At 38.7% G+C, this 20,690-nt stretch overlaps 1 non-coding gene and 1 pseudogene across 1 annotated transcript; one reads left to right on the top strand and one right to left on the bottom strand.

The window, feature by feature from the left end:
- Positions 1–5,958: 5,958 nt before the first annotated feature.
- LOC145580356 (small nucleolar RNA R71) lies at positions 5,959–6,065 on the top strand. The gene has a single exon (XR_014099418.1). It is a non-coding gene; the product is annotated as a small nucleolar RNA R71 (small nucleolar RNA).
- Positions 6,066–13,767: 7,702 nt separating this feature from the next.
- On the bottom strand, positions 13,768–13,866 carry LOC145580405 (small nucleolar RNA R71; annotated as a pseudogene).
- Between the last annotated feature and the right edge of the window lie 6,824 nt (positions 13,867–20,690).

Genomic DNA, 20,690 nt, shown 5'->3' with positions numbered 1-20,690 from the left:
TCGAGTGATGGTGAAGGAGTAGAGAATGAAGAGAGTGTTGATTTTGAAAATCCTAATTCTCTTTCCCATCTTGATGAGTCTCAAGTGTATGTTTGTGACCCTTTAATCTACGAGTATATAGACTCTTTTGAGGTAATGTCCCACATATTTTTCGAGAGTCATATGAGGACTTATAGATTATTGGATGATTTCATCGAGAACGCCTCTTTGGACTTAGATGAGTTTGAGATGAATCTACCTCCATTCATGCATGATTTTGGGACCTTGGGTTTTGAGATAGTTGAAGGAAAAGTTGTCTATTGTGGTGAAAAGGATGATAAGGTTGATTTCCTTGGAGTTTTTGAGCTTGAGGGAGGTGTAGATCGTGAGTGCCCTTCATTTGAGGACTCTATGATTGATTTTCATGCCCTCATTGGCGATGTGAGGTCTTGTGGTGAGGGAGTAGCTACCCCTTTTCCCGTTTCTCATACCCCTTTTTCTCTAAAGTTTGACCACATCCTTCCTTACCCTATTTCTCTCCCTTCCTATCTCAAAGAGCTTATTGGGGAGCCGCCCTCTACGGATGATTTTCATGTCCCTCCTTCCATCATTGTTGAGGATAAGAGGAATTTTGCCAACCAAAAATTTTGTGATGAGGATTTGCCTTTTACCTTTTCTTTCCATTCTTCTTTTCCTTCTTCTACTTCTTACTTTCTTGAGTTTCCTTTCGATCCTTCTTCTTCTTTCTTTTGGCATCTCCCTCTTCACTTACGTGCAATAATTTTGTTGCACGTTCTTATCCCGTCATTTGCCTATTTACACCCTCATGAAATGTGTAGTAGTGCATTTGACAAGCTCTTGCGTGCGTTGAATTATTATTTCCTAGAGCGGTCTCGCTTGGACGTTAAACAAGCCTTTGCGGGAAGTAACCCGTGTTTTATTGCTTTCATTTTCTTTTGTTTTTAGATTAGATTTTCTCTCATGGACGTGTTTGTGTTCCTTGCTAGGTACACAACTTGATATACTCTTGCGCATTGGTGATGATCAAGAATCAAGGAAATGTGCCTCAACTTACCTATCATGTGGAATTCAAGCCTTATTTGTAGAGATTGTGGCTCATATGAGGTTATTTCGGGTTTTTTGTGTGATTTTGCATTTATCCCATATCCGGTAATATCCTTCTTTTCCCTCTCTCTCTTACTTATTGTGACTTGAAGATCATGTGTTGGTAATGTTGGATTAATTTGTCCTTGTTTTCCCCTCCTTGGTTTCATTGTTTATGAATTGAGAGCTTGGTTTCATTCAAGCTTGGGGGAGGGTATTCTATCATGTTTGGTGGGATGTTGATTCATTTATGTCATGCACTTGAGTATATGCATTTTCATGTTTTTCTTGCTTTTGGAAAATCCAAAAATATTTTTGTTTACTTCAAGGCAAGTTTAGCAAATTGTGTTTTGTTTGTTCTTATTTTGGACATTATATCTTTTGGATTTGTTTACTCTTGAATGCCTTTCTTCCTAAGTGGTTAATGTGTGCACGGTTTGAGAGTGTCATTGGTTGACTCTAGGATATTACATGCTAAGGTAGCCGGGTTAAGAACTTTTAGGGCGCCATGAAGCCTTAGTTCACGGGTATGTGGTAAGATGGTGTTGCTCTCTATAGTGGATTTGGCACCCTTGGTTGGTATTTGCTTAGTTATGATCCCGTGTGAGGTAACATTGTTCTAGCCTTCATCACTTTGTTGTGTGGCACATTTGGATCCTTAGCTATGCATGTCTTGATCCTTGTTTTGACTTATAACTCCCAATATCGTGACCGAAGCACTCTAGGGGAGGAAAAGGGCACTTCTTTCTCATTTTTCTTTATCTTCTTTTTATTTTGTTACAAATTTGATTTTCTATTTTGCATAAACCTACTTGCTAACCAATTTGAGCCTTATGTTTCCCGCTCTTGTTTAAACCACATTACAAACCTAATGGCCTACGTTTACCAACTTTTTAGTTAGTGAAGCATTGGCATGTGAGGTTTGAAGTTTTGAGTTGTTGATCATAAACAAGAAGCACTTTGAGATTTGGTTAGAGTTGAGCTTGTAAAGAAATATGCAAATTTATGAAAGTCAAGTGAAGTTTCAAGAAAAAGCCGTCCAAAGTTTAAAAGGCAAGGACAATGAATAAAGTTGAAAAAAAAGAAAAAAAAAATTGAACAAAACAAAAACAACAAAAATATTTTAGATGGTTTCATTTTCTTCCTTAGTTTAAGCATTGAGGACAATGCTTTGTTCAAGCTTGGGGGGAATATTGTGTTTGTGTTGAATAAGCTTTGGGGAATGGCATTATTGATATTTTTGTTTGATATTTAGTGAATTCTTGAGTGTTTTTGAGTGTCGGCCGCACTTTTTGCTTCACTTAGGAAATATCACCAAATTTTAAATTTTTACCTCGCCTTAACCCTTAGCCTTACGTTACAACCAATAAAAAGACCCTTAGACTCTAGTGGGTTAGGTCAAAAGAACGGTGGAGGGAGATAGACTTCAAACCTATGGAAAGAGTATGCATAGTTGAGACGTCGGGATTACCTTCTCAAAGTTTTTCATTTCTTTATCTTTTTCCGGTTCCTTCGTGGAATCTTGAGAAGCTAGCTTAAGGGTTGATTTGAAGCTAGTGGAGAGAACGTGGCCCGATTGGTTGGGGCTAGGGTGGATTGAGTCCTAAGTAGTTCTCTATGCTTAGCATGTGTTATGTTTCAATCAACCATTGACATCTTGGAACGTGCATACATTTGTCCATTTAGAAAGGTTTGCATTCATTAGTACTTGTCCTTATCTCTTGTCCATATATGAGCTTGTGTTTTGCTTTTTCTTTCCGTGTTTCTTTTTCTTTACCTTTGGTTTTGTTGCCTTGCCTTGGTTTTTGTCGAGAGTTGTGGGGTAAGCTCTTAGGAAACCCTCACGAGACCTCACTCGTCCTCATAGGCGACTTTGGGGTTTTAAGGGCTTGTTGTAGCTAAAAACAACCGTGATTCCTACGACAGTGAGTTAGTGTACATTCTTTCTCTTTGTTGCTTTCAATAATTCCATCTTGTTCTCTTTTGCCTTAGCTTTGCTCGAGGACGAGCAAAGGTTTAGCTTGGGGGAATTTGATAAGTGATATTTATGTCACTCCTAAGGAGTAGTTTTAGAGTCTTTTCCGTGTTTATTTTCTCTTATTTTCCTTTTATTCTCTTGTTTTCTCTTTAATAAAGTTTCTAGTTTATTTTGGTAATTTTGGAGTGTTTAAGTTTATTTTCTTTATTTTATTTAGTTTTAGTTTATTTTCGTATTTTATTTTATTCTATTTGCTTGCGTAGTTTTAATTATTTTTAGTTTAGTTTTGTGCCTCTTATTTTCCTATTTTATTTTATTTATTCCTATTTTATTTATTTTATTTTATTTGTCTTGGTTTTATTTTTATTTTCGTCGTTTATTTATTTTCATTTTATTTTATTTCCATTTTATTTATTTAATTTTTCTTTATTTATCCTAATTCCTTCCTTCGGTTTTGTGTGTAGGGGTTCGGGATTCATGTCAAGTGAGTTTGGGGTCCAATTTGAGTCAAACGCCAAATGCCCGTTTCACAAGCATGCTGCCCCTTATCCGTCACCACACCCTACCTTATCCTCCACCACAAGCCCACAGCAACCCCTGCTCCACAACTCTCCTCCCCTGCTGCTCCAACCTCAACAACACCTCACACACTCATCTCCCCTGCTCCCTTGCTTCACCCCGCAACACCACACAACACCACCAACAGCAACACCAATCACAACCAGCAGCAACCCCTGCTCCAATTCACACACCTCGCACAACCCCACAACAACCACCAGCAATCACAACCGCATCAATCAAACCACCAACAACAGCAAGCACGACTCCACTCATCAAACCACCAACAACACCAGCAGCAACAACAACGAACACAACCCACATCGCCAACCCCTGCAGCCGCGCCTAGCAGCGTAACCAACACCACAGCCACCGCCAAAACCGCCAACAATCACCACTAAACCACCTCCGATCACACTAATTTCCAGCCACGCATTCCCACAAATTAACCCATGCTTCACCTTGCACCAATTACAGCAGCCACCACCTCCAATCACCACCACTGAACTACCATCAACAACCACCGCAACAGAGCAGCCCGCAGCCCAGTCGCAACTCCAATTCAGCTCCATTTTTTATACCCTTTAGAGCGGACGCTCACTCAACCGAAGCGGCCGCTCCATTTCACTCAATTTTACCAATTTGAGGCAGAAGCTCAGAGCGGACGCTCCAATGGGTATGAGCGACCGCTCCATCAATATCGAGCTTAATTGTACGGATTAATGAGCCTCAACGGTCATGATTGCTTCGACTAATCCAAGGGCCACGATTGAAGGCGATCGATGGTGATGATTTGAAGGTTCATGCTTGAATGGTGAAGATGAGAATTCAGAGCAGCCAAGAAGATCGAAGAATGGGGTTTTGGGGTCTGATGTTTTGGGGGATTTTGGGTTTTTATTATTTTTCTTTTTCTTTTAGTTTTATTTTTTTATTTTCCTTTTTCCTTTTCCTTTTCTATTTTCCTTTCCTTTTTCTTTTGTTTATTTTTTTATTTTATTTTCTATTTTTATTTCTCTTTTCTTTTATTTTCTTAGCTTAGTATTTATACCCATTTTCTAGGGTAATTAGACAATAATTATTGTCCATTATTCCATTCTCTAATTTAGTTTTAGGAGAGCTTCTCTCTCTAGGTTTAGATTAGATTAGAGTAGTTTAGAGAGAGAAAGTAAGGGTTTTTCCATTGATGAACTTGGATATTGAAGAAGGAGCTTGATTGAATCTTTGCAAATCTTCATCTTCTATTAATGAGCAATCTCTTACTCTCTTTCTTTATTTTTGTATTTAGTTTTATTTGCTTATTTTGATTTCCCTTCATTGCTTGTTGATCATGTTAATTCTTGATTATTTGTTGATTAATCTTGTTATTATCATGATTAGTGAGTAATTTTCCCCATTGAGGGGATGGTTGTGGTGTAGTTGGATCTTGAGCATGTTCTAGGTTTAGAGTTGATTTATTTGTGATTAAAGTCTTTATATGCTTGATATTCTTTAATCTACTTGCAAAATGCATGTTGTTAGTTGATTAAAGGTGAAACTTTGCTAACAAGGAACGGAAGTTGACTTAGTTAAGGTTCATTAGTATCGATTGTTATTTAATAGTACCTCCTAGTATATGGTTCTAATGTGGAAACATAGAGGCTATGTTAGGAGAAGCCAATTGACCCCGGAAGGCGGCTAGATTGGATCTTTTATTTCGATATTTGAGCATGTTTAGTTCATAATTAATTCAACTTCTATGCTTTTGTTTATGTTCAAGTGAATGCTATACCTAAACCATTTCCCTTAATGTTTTATCTCTAGTTTTAGTTTGTTTAGACCTTTAGTTTACCTTCCCTTATTCCGGACTAGCTTAATTGTTGATAACATTTGGTGGTGTTTAACCGTTCTCTGTGGTTCGACCCCTATGCTTGCCTTATACTCGTATTAGGTTTGTTTAGGTTGTATAAATTGTATTTGATCTAGGTGTAGTCGTTTGACGACGCGATTATTTCCTTGTCAATTACATAGACATATTATCATTCGAGGAATTAGATGCACGTGAATTAGGGAGGGGGGAGATAGGAGGGGGAGAAGATTGCATTTGGTCAAATTTAGAAGACAAGGCATCCAATTTTGAACTAAGCATGTTAATAGCATTTACCTCATACTTTCCCCCTCTCTTAGAGGTGCTTCTCTCATCGGGGCTCCAATCGGTGTAGTTTTGGACTACATCTTCTATGATCTTTAATGCCTCCGCGGGTGGTTTGTTCATGAGTGGCCCACCCGAAGCTCCATCTAAGAGTATGCGGTCCGATCTCAAGAGACCCCTATAGAATCCATGAAGCAAGAGCCAATCTTCCATCTCATGGTGGGGGCATTGTTGTTGATAGCTTTTGAATCTCTCCCAAGCATCGTAGAGAGACTCATCGGGCTCTTGTTGGAAGTTTGAAATCTTGGACCTCAACTCCGCCGTTTTTCCAAGAGGAATGAACCTCCCAAGGAATGCTGAAGTTACCTCATTCCAAGTTGTCAATGAATTCGGAGTCAACCTATCGAGCCAATCACTTGCACTCCCCGAAAGAGAAAATTTGAACATGCTTAGAAGAATGTACTCCGGAGTCACCCCATTTGCCTTCACGGTGCTACAATACCGTGTGAATTGCTTTAGATGCGCAATGGGGTCCTCATGCTTTGCCCCGGAGAATTGATGACCCTCAATCAAGGTGATAAGGGCGGGCCTTATCTCGAAATTATTTGCTTCGGTAGTGGGAGTAACAATCCCACTTGCTTCTTGATACGGAGGAGGGACACCAAATTCTCTCAAAGTCTTATTTGGAAGAGCCATCTCAAATTGGTGAAGAGGTGGAGAAGTTGGAGAATTTGTCCTTGGTGACTCTAGTGGAATGGTTTCTCCACTAGTCTCACTAGAACTAGATTGATCGGACTCAACTACCACTTGTGGCTCACTTGATGTGGCACCACTAGCCTTCGCCCTCTTTTCTCTTCGATTTGCCCTTACTACCTTTTCAAGCTCGAGATTCAACGGCACAAGAGGAAGTGTCCTATTGCTGCGTTTGGGCATAAACAAAGAAGACTAGAAGGGAGATTAGTAGGTTAGTCAAAGAAAACAGAGAAAAATAAAACTATACAAATGAACTAGTCTCACATATCTCATAAGTAACTCAATGCTTAACGCCTTTCCCCGGCAACGGCGCCATTTTGGTAGGTGAATAATCGGTCGTTGGACGATCACCCTAAAACCAAACAATATTTCTACCTAAACCAACCTAAGACAAGTCTAGGGTAAGTAGAGGATCGTATCCACAGGGAATGGGTAAGTACACCGAGAGTATGAAACGGTTGCAATCTAGTTCGGTCACAAATTGGGGGTTTTGATTAGATAACTACTATGGAGACAAACACTAGGGGGAAATAGGGATCGACTCCAACCAAACCAACGGATCAAATCAATAGGCAAGCATGAACACAAATTAAGTGATAAAGAGGGCACTCAACATTGCCTTCTTTCGAAGCCATAACACTAAGCAATCCTAAACCAAACTCAACTAACAAGATAGGCCAACCAAGTCTTAACAATGGGAAGTAGACTAATAACTCGGGTTTGTCTTTCAATCGGTCCAAGAAAGCATTAAGGCACAAACAATTGGGATTTCTCACCTAATTGTTGCAACTAAGACTACTACATCATTCAAACAAGGAACCATAATCAAGAGGAATTTAGCATAATCATATAAGAATAGGCTCACAACTAGACTCCATCTCTCAATGCAAGCATAGAAGTGAATACATGAGCAATAAGTGGCCATCCAATTACACATGCAATTAACCAATTCTTTAACAATCAATCATCAACCCAAAATGAACATGCAAGCACAATTAACAATAACCCATGGCTTGGTTGGGTCTTCACCCAACCCCTAGCTAATTAACTACTCACTAATCATGGTGGGAAACAATCTAACAATTAAATCTAGGGTTAACATGAATTCAATTAAACTAGGAGAGAGATTAAACAAGGATGGTTGGACATGCAAGAACAATTAACAAAGATTAAGCAAGAACTAAGATTAATAAAAGATAAAATCAGAAAATTAAATAGCAAAGGAGAGAGAAAGAGATTACTAATTGATGCTTCAAGATTGAGAATAATTGTTGTTGAAATTGATAGAACAAACTTCAAATAATTCTTACAATGATTGAGTTTTGAGGAAAACTAATCTAATTAAAGAGGGTTTAGAGAAACTAAGGGCCTAAGAAGTCTAAGGGGAGTTAAGAAGGAAGAAGAAGATCCGAAAACTGAAGCCAAGGGTCGTATTTATATGCCCAAAAGTTACATCGTAAAATCCGTCAAAATCGAGCTTCAGAACAGAAGGAGCGCCCGCTCCTATAAGGAGGAGCGCCCGCTCCTGGGTGTGGAGCGCCCGCTCCTGGGCTCTCTGCACGCCCTCTCCTCTTGCACCAGTTTGAGGCAGTTTGTAGGAAAACAGGGAGGAGCGCCCGCTCCTAAATAGGTGCACGCCCGCTCCTAAAAGTGCAGGGGAGGCAGAATGTGGCAGTTCAGGCAGGAGCGCCCGCTCCTAAAAGGCTGCACGCCCGCTCCTGCCTTCCTTTGCTTCCAAAGAGTATTTCTTCATGCTTATGCTATTAGCCCATTTTTCATCGTACCTACAAGCACGAGCACACACATAAAAAGAAACGGGGAAGCCAAAAGATGCAAATTAGCACAAGAGGAGTTAGAAAAAGGGATTAAAGTAGGGGAAAGAGTACAAAATTGTGTTTTAAAAAGCCATGATAAGTGGACAAATAAAACACTTATCAGTTATTCAAGTAAGTACATAGATTATTATCTCGTTTCCTGGAGCTAATATGTTTAGTCTTATTGGATAAATTATCTTTTAGATGTATATCAAGCCAAAGCATTGCTTTTAAGGCCCTCAAGCTTGCGGAGCTACCTTGAATTGCATATTTGGAATCCTGAACTTAGCTCCATCAACTTTCTTGAATGCGCTCGAGCTTTCTCCTTGGTGATCAAACCTCGGGAAACTCAACACTCCTACAAAACAAGTCAAGGAAACAAAGAAGCGAGAGAAATAGTCGAGAAATTAACAAAATGATAAGAAAACTATTAAAAGTACGCATTTCTCTAGACTTAGACACAAACATGCAAAGCAAGCATTATTATATAAAAAAACGGCAAAAAGGACTAAAACGAGAGTAAAACTATAAAGAAAACCTAGCCTAAGAGTGCCATAAATGACACGTGCCATAAATGACACTCATCAAATTCCCCCAAGCTAAACCTTTGCTCGTCCTCGAGCAAAACAAAATCAGGCTTAAAGGAAAATGATGACATTATTTAGGTAAGTAAGAAACAAGAAAGAGTAGAGAATAGAAGAATGTACACTAACTCACTTTCGTAGGAATCACGGTAAATTTTAGCAACTAAAGACAAGCCATTTAAACCCCTAGATCGCCTTAGAGGACGAGTGATGCCCTCGTAAAGGTTTTCTAAGAGATTAACCCATAACTCTTTATTAAAAGGAGGCAAAGCATAAGAGGAGAAAGGAGAAAATTAAAACCTTGAAAAGAAAAGAGGTGCTTATACAATGGACTTTTGCATATGATCAAAACACGAGAGGATATCAAACTTTCTAAAACAACAATGGTAAGCACGTTCTAAGATATCGAGGGTTGATAGAAACATAGGACATGCTAAGTATAGAGAACTACCAAAACACAATTCACTTTCATCTAAAAACAATTTTAGCACATTTTCCCAATTGGCTTCAAATCTTCTTTTAGCAAGCATCTCTATAGTTCCTCGAAGGAACTGGAAAAACAATAGATTTGAGGTTTTCTCGACATCTTGACTTTGCGTCCCCTCTCCTTAGGCTTTAAGTCATAATCCCTCGGTATATGACTCAACCACTAGATCAAAAGGGCTTTTCCAAAGGTTGTAACGTAAAGGCAAAAGGTTGAGGGTAGGCTTAAAATTTAGAATTTGGTGGTACACCTAAGTTGTGAAGCAAAGATTGGCCAAATCTCAACACCAAAACAAAGTAGTCACCAAACAAAAACAAACTAACACCCCAAGCTTATTCAAAGCTATAACCAAAATCATATATACAAAAAGTGTAAGGCGCTTCCCCCCAAGCTTGAACAAAGCATTGTCCTCAATGCTTAAAATAGGGAGAAACATTTACATCAAAATATTTTGAACTTTTTCATTTTTACATTTTTTTTTCAATTTTTGCCAAAGCTTTTTGAATTTGCTTTGCTGTTTCTCAATTTTTCAATTTTTCATTTTTCATTTTATTCAATGTCGTCGCCTCTTTTAACTATGGATGGCTTTTTCATTTATTTACTTGCAATTATTCACATGAAATACAAAACACAAGCTTGCTTACAAATAAGAACCAGTATCCAAACTCATATACCACAATCTCTAAGAATATGATCATTTGCTTCATAAAAACCAAAAATGGAACAAAAAGAAACAAAAGGCTCAAAGTTCTAAAGATGTGGCTTGAAAAGAAAGGAAAAAGCTCAAATGGTTAGCAAGTAGGCAAATGTGATCCCAAGAACTAAAAATAAAGAAGATTAACCTAGAAAAGAAAAATTACCACCCCGAAAAGATGCCTTTGTCCTCCCTAGATGGTTCGGTCTCGTGTTTGAGAATTATGAGTCAAGATTCAAGATTAGGTCCGCAATAGTCAAGGATCCAAGCCGCTCATTCAAGTAATTGTAGAAGGCTTGAAAACTATGAAACCTCACAAGGATGTGGCAAAAACTCACTAAAAGCTTCAAATTCAGCAAAGGGGAACGATTGCGAGTATTCAAAAACAAAAGAATCCGGCTTCAAGGTCCCAATAGTTCTAAACGACTACCTTAGCACGTTCTATCCTAGAATCAACCAAAGATACTCTCAAACTGTGCAAACCATTATTTTTAGGAAGAATAATAGCCAATGTGCAAGCTCAAGTGGTTTTTTCTTTTTCTTTTTTTTTGTTGGAAAGATGTAAAAGTAAAACATAAGAAAACAAAATGCAAAAAGAAATGTAAGAGAAAAGTGATAAAGAAGCAAAAGGAAAAAGGGAAAACAAAAAGGAAATATCCATTAGAAGAAGGAAAAAGAAAAGAAATAAAGAAGAAAGATTGAAAAGCAAAAGAGAAGTAGAAAGCATCAAGGAAGTAAGCTAACACATATATCCCGATCAACAAACAAGTGAACATTCGGCTACAACGCCAATGTTCCCAAACACACTAAGGTGTTAGAAAGCAAACATCCTCGAACCGTTCAACTTCTCCTAATCTAAATCTAAACTAAGCATCCAAGAAAAGAAAATAAAAAGAAGAAGATTAGAAGGATCTAACCAGGCGTCGAAGCTATGGTACATCAAACAAAGTGAAAGAGCACCTTAATGAAGCATCAATATCCAAAGCATAAGCGACGAAGCAAGGTGAGAAAGAAAATAGACTATATACAAAGAAAATTGTTAGTAACTTCAATACAAAAGAAAAGAAGAAATAAAAGATAAAATGTACGCAAATAAAGAAAAAGCAATATATGATAGCATTAGGAATAGGGTCAAGGAATGAAATCTAGAAGTAGAATCATCAGACAGAAGCAGAGTCAGGAGACAAGATATCAAACAATCATCATCAGGAATCATAATCATAGAGAAACAGAGATACAAAGCAGACATCGATCAGCGAAACAAGCAACAAAACCAAGAACTGGACAGAATAATCATCAGAAGTACAACATCATCATCATCAGAGAAGCAAGAGAGACACAGAGATCAATACCAGAAGCAAAAGAGACCAGGAGTGGACTTGATGAGTGACATTTTTGGCACTCATTTGGTTCCTTTTTGGATGATTTTTATTTCATTTTATATCTCTTTTCTTTAGTTTTCCTTAGTTTTATTCTTGTTTTCTTCATTTTATGCTTTTTGTAGTTAGTTTCTCTTTTTCATGTCTTTTTCTAGTTTACTTGTTATTTTTCTCTTTTACTTGCTTTTTATCTTTTGCTTGTAGGTGGTAATTGATTGTCCAAGAATTCCCGGGCTTCCTTTCTATAGTTTTCCATTGATTTTAATGCCTAAAGCTTGTGCAAGAAGTTTCAAGTCAATGAGAGGTTCAAGGAGCATGCTTCAAAGTCTTGTTTATGCCTTCCTCATGGCTCATTTTCTTCAAGAAATTCAAGGAAGTTGCTGCCTACCTTGTCCTCCATCATCATCATCTAGGATGCGTGCACCTCGTGAGCAAGGGAAAAGAAGAAAGGAGGAAGCTGCAGCTATGTGCGGGCGCACTTGAGGAGTGTGCGGCCGCACATCTATCGTGTGCGGCCGCACATCAGGTGTGTGCGGGCGCACATTCCTGGGTACACTCCTTCGAGCGCCCGCACTTACGAGGGTCATTTTTGGGCGTCATTACCGACCTCTCCTTTGTATATATAGTTATTTTTACCTATTTTTGGAGAGAAGGAAGTTTTAAGTTTTTAGTTAGTTTTTGGGAGAATTTTAGAGAGAGAAACTCAAGAACTAGAGAGAGAAACTCATGATCTTTGGTGTTTGTTCAAGGATTTCTCATTGTATTTGATCTTTGGATCAAAGTTTGGTAAGGATTTTCTTCTTGATTTCAATACAAGTTTGATTTTAGTTGATTTGATTAGTTTTTCATGTTATTGATGATTGATTTGGTTATTGATTGAATTTTGATTGATTTTGATTGATTGTTGGTTTAATCTTTGATTTCAAGTATGTTGATGATGAATTTGATGAATGTTGTAGTTTTGATCTCAATACCTATGGCTAGTGAGTAGTTTCCTAGCTAGGGAGATGGTGAAGCATGTATGAATGATGGAATAGTGTAATTTGGGGATAATTGATGGAGTTGATGATATGATTAAATTTGGTTGATATTTCATGTGCATGTGTGTGATTAATTGAGGTTTGGCCATCTTTGATTAATACACTAGATTGCATTGAAAGCTTGCTATGATACGGACCATTGATTAGTGAACTTGCAATTTCACGATTGAGGTGCTTTGTGACGTTCCCTAGTTAGTGTTTAGCGTAGTTGACGCTAGTTAGACCTCTAGGTGAACCACCTTAGTATGCTCTTTTGGATACATGATAATTTTCCTTCATATCGCTTGACTTAGTCGGTTTGACCTCCCAAATTACCGTTTCCATTATGATTGCATGTGGATCCATTGCCCTAGTGTCTTAGATTGATTTTATACAAGTTTGCGTTACCTAGTTTAGCCTTAGTTCTACCTCAAACCCCTTCTTGATTCCGAAATAGCTTGATTTAGACATCGTGCACTTGATATCCATTCCCTTGGGTTCGACCTTGACTTGCCACTACGCTAAATAGGGGTTAGTTAAGCTAAAAATATTGTTTGATAGGGTGGGGTGGTAGCCCAACGACCTACCGTTCCCATCCCCATCAAAATGGCGCCGTTGCCGGGGAATGGTGCTTGAGTGTATGTTGTTTTTGAGTCTATTTCATTTTGATAAAATACAAAAAAAAAAAAAAAAAAAAAAAAACAAATTTTTGTTTCTCTAGGCTACATTTGTAGCCGTGCTACTAACATTTTTGTGTGAGTTTTGCATGCATAGAACCCGCGATCGTCCCCTTGTTCCCTTTGATCCGAAAATTGAGAGGACTCTTTCAAGAAGAAGAGTGGATAATAGATCCTTGGCTTATAGCTCTTCAAGTGAAGAAGAAATTCAAGAAGAACAAGGAATGGGTGAAAATCCTAGAATAGCCTTGAAGGAGCTTGGAGTGCCCGGGGCATATAGGTTTGAGAGTGGAATAGCTCCACCTACTACCCCGGCAAATGACTTCGAAATCCGGCCGGCAATGATCACCTTGATTGAGAGAAGGCAATATAGTGGGGCTAAGAATGAGAGCCCATTGAACCATTTGAAAGAATTTGAAAAATATTGCAACACTATCAAAGTCAATGGGGTCTCTCAAGAATTCATCCGCCTCAAGTTGTTCCCTTTCTCTCTATTAGGAAGATCTTTGGAGTGGCTAGACAAGGAAGTGAAGCCCAACTCCTTGAGAACTTGGGATAATGTTACAAAGGCTTTCTTGTCCCGTTTCTATCCCCAAAAGAAGACGGCGGAGGCAAGAGCCTTGATTCAAGGGTTCAAGCAAAGGCCGAGTGAAAGCCTTTATGAAGCATGGGAGAGATTCAAAGAGTATCAAAGGGAGTGCCCTCACCACGGAATCCCCACATACCAAGTGATCCAAATCTTGTATGGCGGTTTAAGTCCCCAAGGCAAGTCATGCCTTGATGGAGGGGCCGGGGGCCCTATCATGAACAAAACCGAAGAAGAAGTTGAGGACATCATTGAGGACGTGGTGACATATTATAGGGATTGGCAAGATGGGGAGAGAGACTCTTCAAGCAAGCAATCTTCATTGTATTCGGTGGACCATCTCAATGCAATCAACAACCTTTCCTCCCAAATGACAAACTTAGGAAAGGAGGTCACCACAATCAAAGATAAGTTGGAGAGCACTTCTACCTCTTCTCAAGCTTCTAATCTTCCCTCCCAATTTAAGGGGAGAGGTACTCCTTCTAACTCTCAACCCCCTCCCTCTTCACATAATATGCCTTTGGGTTGCTTGTTTTGTGATGCATGTGGATCGTATGATCATGACTCTAGTGTTTGTCCTAATGAATGTGTTGATGAATTTGACAACAATGAGTGTGAACATGTTAATTTTGTGTCAAACAACAATGTTCAAAGGTTTGATAATCAAAAAGGCCAATGGAATAGGAATTACCAAAACCAAGGCAATTTTGACAACTATAATCATAATGGTGGTTATAGGAACCAAGGGAATCAAGGTTCTCGTGGTAACCATAACCAAGGTTATAGTAGCCAAAATCAAAGCCAAAACTATGGAAATCAAAATCATAATTATGGTAATCAAAATCAAGGTTATGTAAATCTTAACCAAGGTAATGGAAACCATAATCATGGTGGTGGTAACCATAATCAAGGTTATGGTTCAAATCAAAATAGGAGTAATTGGAACAACCAAGGAAGGGGAAATTTTCAAAACAATGCTCAAAGAGGTCCCCCACCCGGTTTTGTTCCAAAGACTCAAAATGAAAATATCTATTCACAACCTTCTTCTCCTAAGACAACCTTGGAAGAGTTGATTGATAATCAAACCAAGATCATTAACACCTATATGGCGGTTAGTGATAAGAAATTCAATGAGATGATGACCCACAATAAGATGCTTGAGACTCAAATTACTCAATTAGCAAGCACTATTAAGGATTTTGCTAGTCTTTCATCTTTGCCTTCCCAAGGTGTTGAACCAAAGAAACCCGTGTACTCTATTGCCACAAGTGGTGGAAATGATTTTGATGAGGGAGTTTCTTGTTCAAAAGAGGGAAGAGATGAGAGTGGTGCTAAGGAGAATGAAGTGGAAAGGGTTGAGTCTAAGGAAATCTATTGTGAGGTTGACAAAAGAGAAGAGTGTGTTGGTGAAAAGATGAGTGAGATAGAGAGATTTCCCCATCTACCATATCCCCAAAAATATTTGAGATTCAAAATGGATGAGCAATTTGGGAAGTTCCTTGAAGCTTTTAAGGATGTTCATGATTCTACACCCGCTACCGAACCAATTCCCGACATGCCTAAGTACTCCAAGTTTGTTAAGGAGATCTTAAAAGAGAGAGAGGATTTTGATGAGGGTAGTTCGGTGGAAGGAGGGAAGTGCTTTAGTGCTCTTATCCATGGTGAACTTCCGAAGAAGATGGAGGATCCGGGGAATTTTTCAACCCCTTGTCGAATTAAGGAAATGGTTTTTGAAAATGCTTTGTGTGACCTTGGTGCTAGTGTTAGCATTATGCCTTTCTCGGTCTTCGAAAGGCTTGATCTAGGTGAGCTTCAACCGTCCAAGATAACACTTCAATTGGCCGACCGTTCTATTAAGCTTCCTAAGGGAAGAATTGATAATGTCCCCTTAAGTATTGGAGAGTTTGTTTCTCCGGTGGATTTTGTTGTTCTAGAGATTGAGGAGGATGAACATATTCCAATCATCTTAGGGAGACCTTTCTTAGCTACCTCGGGAGCTTTAATAGATGTCAAAGGAGGTCAAATTACTTTGAGGTGTGGGAAATTAGAAGAGAGTTTTAAGTTAAAACCAATGCATGAGTCTTTATCTTGTGTCCAAGATATCGCATGTGCTAGTCTTTCTCGTTCCATTGATGGTATGTGCATGATTGATTCTTCTACTAACAATGTTTTTGAGATTGTTGATGATGTTTGTGCAAGTATTAATGACGTTAGTGAAGAAGAATTTGTGATTCAAAAGCCAAAGGATGAGAAAGATATTGGTTTTCCAAATTGGTTCAAGCTTAATTCTCATGAGGAAGAGAAAGCTTCCATGACTAAGGATGTTAAAGTCAAGCCGAAGAAAAAGGCCCGTGACTCGAAGAAAACAAGGAAAAGGAAGAAGTTGAGAAGTGAAAAAGAAGAATTTGAAAAGAATTTTGTGAGAGTTTCATCAAGCATTAATGAGAAGTTGCCCAAGGTTGAAGAAGAATTTGCTCTATCAACCACCTTGAAGAAGGTGGTGTTCTTTGATCCTCCATGATTAGGAGGAAGGGTCGAGCTTAGGACCTTAAGCAAGCGCTTCCCGGGAGGCAACCCGGAGTTTCTAACCTTTCTCTTTGATTTTTGAATTTTCTCATTTTTGTTTCTTTTATTACTTTGTCTTTTCTTTTACTTTTCTCCTTATTTGTATTTTTAGGATGTCCGTTTGCGGGATTGGAATTCAACAAATATGCATGATGGATGGAAGGTGTTCATGGCACAAATCATATTTTGTTCGATTCTAATCGAAATTTGAGGTAAAAGGGTAAGAATTTTATAGAGGTGAGATAGGAAATTCATATTTTGAAAGTTGGAGAAAATTGATACTTAGTGAATTTTGAGGTGTGCACATGAATTTTCAACTTTGAGGACTTTGAAAATGATTTTAGCTACTGCCTATGTTGTTCCTCATCACCATCATGATTCATGTGCGCACCCAAATAGGCAGTAAGTATCAAATTTTTGAGAAAAAAAGAAGGAAGGAGCACGCACAGGGATGTGCGGCCGCACACGAGGCATGTGCGGGCGCACAGCCTGCGTGTGCAGGCGCACATCAGTGTTGTGCGGCCGCATAGATGCTGGACGTGCATTTATCTTCTTCTTCCTCCTTTTTCCCCTCATTTTCTCACTTCCCTCATCTTCCTCACTCATACCCTCATTCAAACCCTCATTTGTGCGCACTCCTCCACCCTCATTCATCATCCAAAAACACTCAAATCCTCACCAAAATCACTACATTTTTACTCAAAATCACTCACAAATCTTTCTACACTACAAATTCCTCACAACTTGACCCAAATTTCACTCACTCTCTCTCCTACTCTTGGTGGCCGAAAATTGGGGGTTTTGTGTGGAGTTGGAAATGCTTGCTCAAAATTGGTTTATCTTGCTTCTTTTATGGTATAATCACTAATCCTTGCTTTACTTTTGCCAATTATATCATAAATTTGCATGAATTACAAATTTGTATGAGCATGAATAGTGTAGTACTGATTTTGTGAATTTGATGCTTGTTCTTGATTTTGGTTGTGATTTGGTGAAATTTGTTGATTGATTTTGCATGACATTGTGTTGTTTGTTGATTTTGTAGCAATTTTCATCAATTTTGGTTGAATTCTTGTGAGTTGAAATTTTGGAAAGTTGGTAGTAAGTGGTGATTTCGGTATTGGCTTTGTGTTTGCTCTTGGATTGATTGAAAAGGAATTTTTCTTGGTTCATTGATATTGTTGATTGGTTTGGAATTGGTTTGATTGAAGGGAATTGTGAAATTGGAGTTTGGTGATAATGGTAGTAAGTGGTGAATTTGGGTGTGGTGCTCTTGGTTCTTTGGTTTGCTACTTGATTGGTTGTTGGTGATCTTCTATACCTCTCACAATGTCTAAATACCTCAAGAAACTCACCAAAAAGCGAAAAACCGATGTTAGCATCGAGGAACCTCCCCGCCTAAGTACCTCCACTAGGCCTAGTACATCTTCTAGGCCTAGTACTTCCAACCCATCTTCCACTCAAACACGACCTCCTACCTCTCTTCCAAAGAAGAAAAATTTCACCGATAAACAAAAAGCCTTTTATCAAAATCTGAAAGATGAAAGAACCCTCAAACAAACCCGCCATTACTTTCAATCCGATATGCTGAAGTTGGGGATTGATAATGATGTGCGGTCATTGCTTTTGAATTTGAGATTGGGGACTTTCATCGCCGACGCCTACCGCACCTACAAGGAGCCTACCTTGGAGTTCTTGGCTACCTTGGAGCTTGTACCCATTGGAGGGGTATATAGGGTGCGGTTCCAATTGTTCAACAACATCTTTGACCAATCTTTAGAAGAGTTCAACGCCGCTTTGGATTTTGATCCCCATGGGGAACCCCATGCTTTTGCCAATGAAGATTTGAGGGCTCTTAGTGAGCAAATGAGTGGATTGAAAGTCCACGTAGACGGCATGTACGATCAAGACTTTGGGGCCCTCTATGACCAAATAAGAGGTATTCAAGAGATGCAACAAGGTATGTTTATACAACAACAACAACTTTATGATGCGGAAGTTAACCGTGGGAACATTACTCCCCCGGTTAACTATCCGTATTTCCCGCCCCAACAAGGTCCTCTACCTTCGTTTGGGCATCCTTATTGGTCGGGGCCTTCTAACCCCGACACCGAGCGTCACTATTACCCGGACGAGCATGGTAACTATGATTACAAGGCTCCGGGTGGTAGTGACTATAGGGGGGATCCTAACTACCCCCATGTCCATCCCAACCACCCTTTTGAGCTCACTTTGCCCGATACCTACACCCTTCTTGCTCCTTGGCAACACGATCTTTTCAAGGGGCATTATGGGTGGCCCGAGGGGTACACCGGAGGATGGGAGCCTTACCCTCATCCCTTCGATGACCCCGAGCGCAACAGAGACCCCGATGGGGCCGGGCCAAGTGGGAGTGGTGGTGGTGATGGTAGTAGTTATTAGTTCCCTTTTAGCTTCTCATGCTTTTTACCTCCATCCCTCATATTTTTGATACTTGCTTTGTTTTGATCGGGATGTTGAGATGTATTTTCTATCTAGCTTGGGGGAACTAGTAACTTGCTCGGTGACCTTGTTGTTGTTGTGTACATATCTTAGTTGCTTGCATGTTTATTTTCATTCCTCTTTTTGGTTTCCTCATTTTCTTGATCTCTAGGCTACTTTTCTTGTAGCTAGCTTGTTTGCCCTATTTTCTTGGATGTTTGTTGTTTGTGGAGTTGTTTTGCTTGCCATGTTGTTGTTGATGATCCCTTATATCCAAATCCCTCAATCCAAATCCCTTAAATCCAAATCTTGTAGTTTAGAGTAGCTCTTTAGTTAGTCTAGATTTTATTTCTTTTATTCTTTATTTTCTTTGGTAGTTTAGCTTCTCTTTCCTTTAGTTGTATATACTTCTTGCTTTGTTTATTTTCTTTTATTTGTTGTTTTCTTTTATTTGTTTTGAAGTTACTAACCTTTTTCTTTGTTCATAGTTTCTTTTATTTCTTTTTTTTCTCACTTGGTTCCTTGAAGAGCTTATGGATATGGAATGCTACGAGGTGGTTTCTTATTGCTTCGTTTGTTTTTGCTATGCTTGGAATCCCGGTGAGACCTTTCTTATTTTTCTCTTTATTTTCCTTGGTTGCATAGAATAGGATTAGTTTAGGAGAAGTTGAATGGTTCGAGGATGGATGCTTGTTAACACGTAATGTGTTTGGGATCGGTGACTTTGTTGTCTATCGATCACTTGTTTGTCGATTGGGATTTTTATGTGTTTAACATGCTTTCTAGTCCTTTGCATGCTTTTCTCCTATGTTTTCCTTTCCTATGTCTCCATTTCTTTTCTTTTACTCTCTTTTATTTTACCTTTTTCTCTTACTTTCTTTTATTTTTCTTTTTATTTTTGATGTGATTTTGAGGCATTGTTTTTCATTTCTTTTCTTTTGAAATGAACATTGTACTTTAGACTTGTCTTTTGCATGATTTTCTTCCTAGGTTGTAAAGGTATGCACGGTTTGAGATTATGTTCGGTTGACTCTAGGATAGTTTATGCTAGGGTAGTTGGTTTGAACTAGGAGGATCATGAAGCCGGATTCTACTTGTTTGTGGTATGTTGGTAGTTGCTTCCTATAGTTGATTTGACACCATTGGTGAGTTTTTGCCACAACCTTGTGAGGTTACTTGTTTTTCAAGCCTTCAACATTCCTTGTTTGAGCGGCGTGGATCCTCGACTATGCAAACCTAATCTAATAAAGCTTGATGTATGATTCTCAAACACGAGATCGAACTATCTAGGAAGGACAAAGGCACATTTTTCGGGGTGGTATTTTTCATTTTTACTATATTGTGTTATTTTCTTTTGTTTTTGGTTTACATTTGCCTTCTTGCAACCATTTGAGCCTTATCCCTTCTTTTCAAGCCACATCTTTAGTTATTTGACCTTTTGTTTCATTTTCTACCTTTCTTGATTTTTGTGAAGCACTATGATCATTTGAGATGAAGTTTGTGGTGGTTACGTTGGAATTTTGGTTTTTATGAAAGCAAGATTGTGTTATGATTTCTTTGTGAATAATGGCAAATGAGTATGAGTAAAAGCCGTCCTTTAAAATAAAAGGCATGGACAAATAAGTGCAAAAGTTGTAAAAGCTGTCCGAATTTAGCAAAAGGCAAGGACTTTGCAATTACAATATAAAAACACAAAAAAAAATGAAAAGTGAAAAATTCAAAAATATTTTGATGTATTCTTTTCTCCTTCTAAGCATTGAGGAAAATGCTCCATTTTAGCTTGGGGGAGAAGCGTGTACGCTTTTTGTATATATTTTTGTGAGTATAGCTTCAAGTAAGCTTGGGGGTGTTGTTTTTGTTTGGTAATTTCTTGATTGTGGTGTTAAGGATTGATCACCCTTTTGCTTCACTTTTTAGGAAAATCACCA

The sequence above is a fragment of the Chenopodium album genome, chromosome 14 (genome assembly GCF_948465745.1).
Source record: "Chenopodium album chromosome 14, dcCheAlbu1.1, whole genome shotgun sequence".
NCBI classification, from domain to species: Eukaryota; Viridiplantae; Streptophyta; class Magnoliopsida; order Caryophyllales; family Amaranthaceae; genus Chenopodium; species Chenopodium album.
Note: the sequence above shows the minus strand (reverse complement) of the source record. Positions and strands in the feature narration are given on the sequence as shown.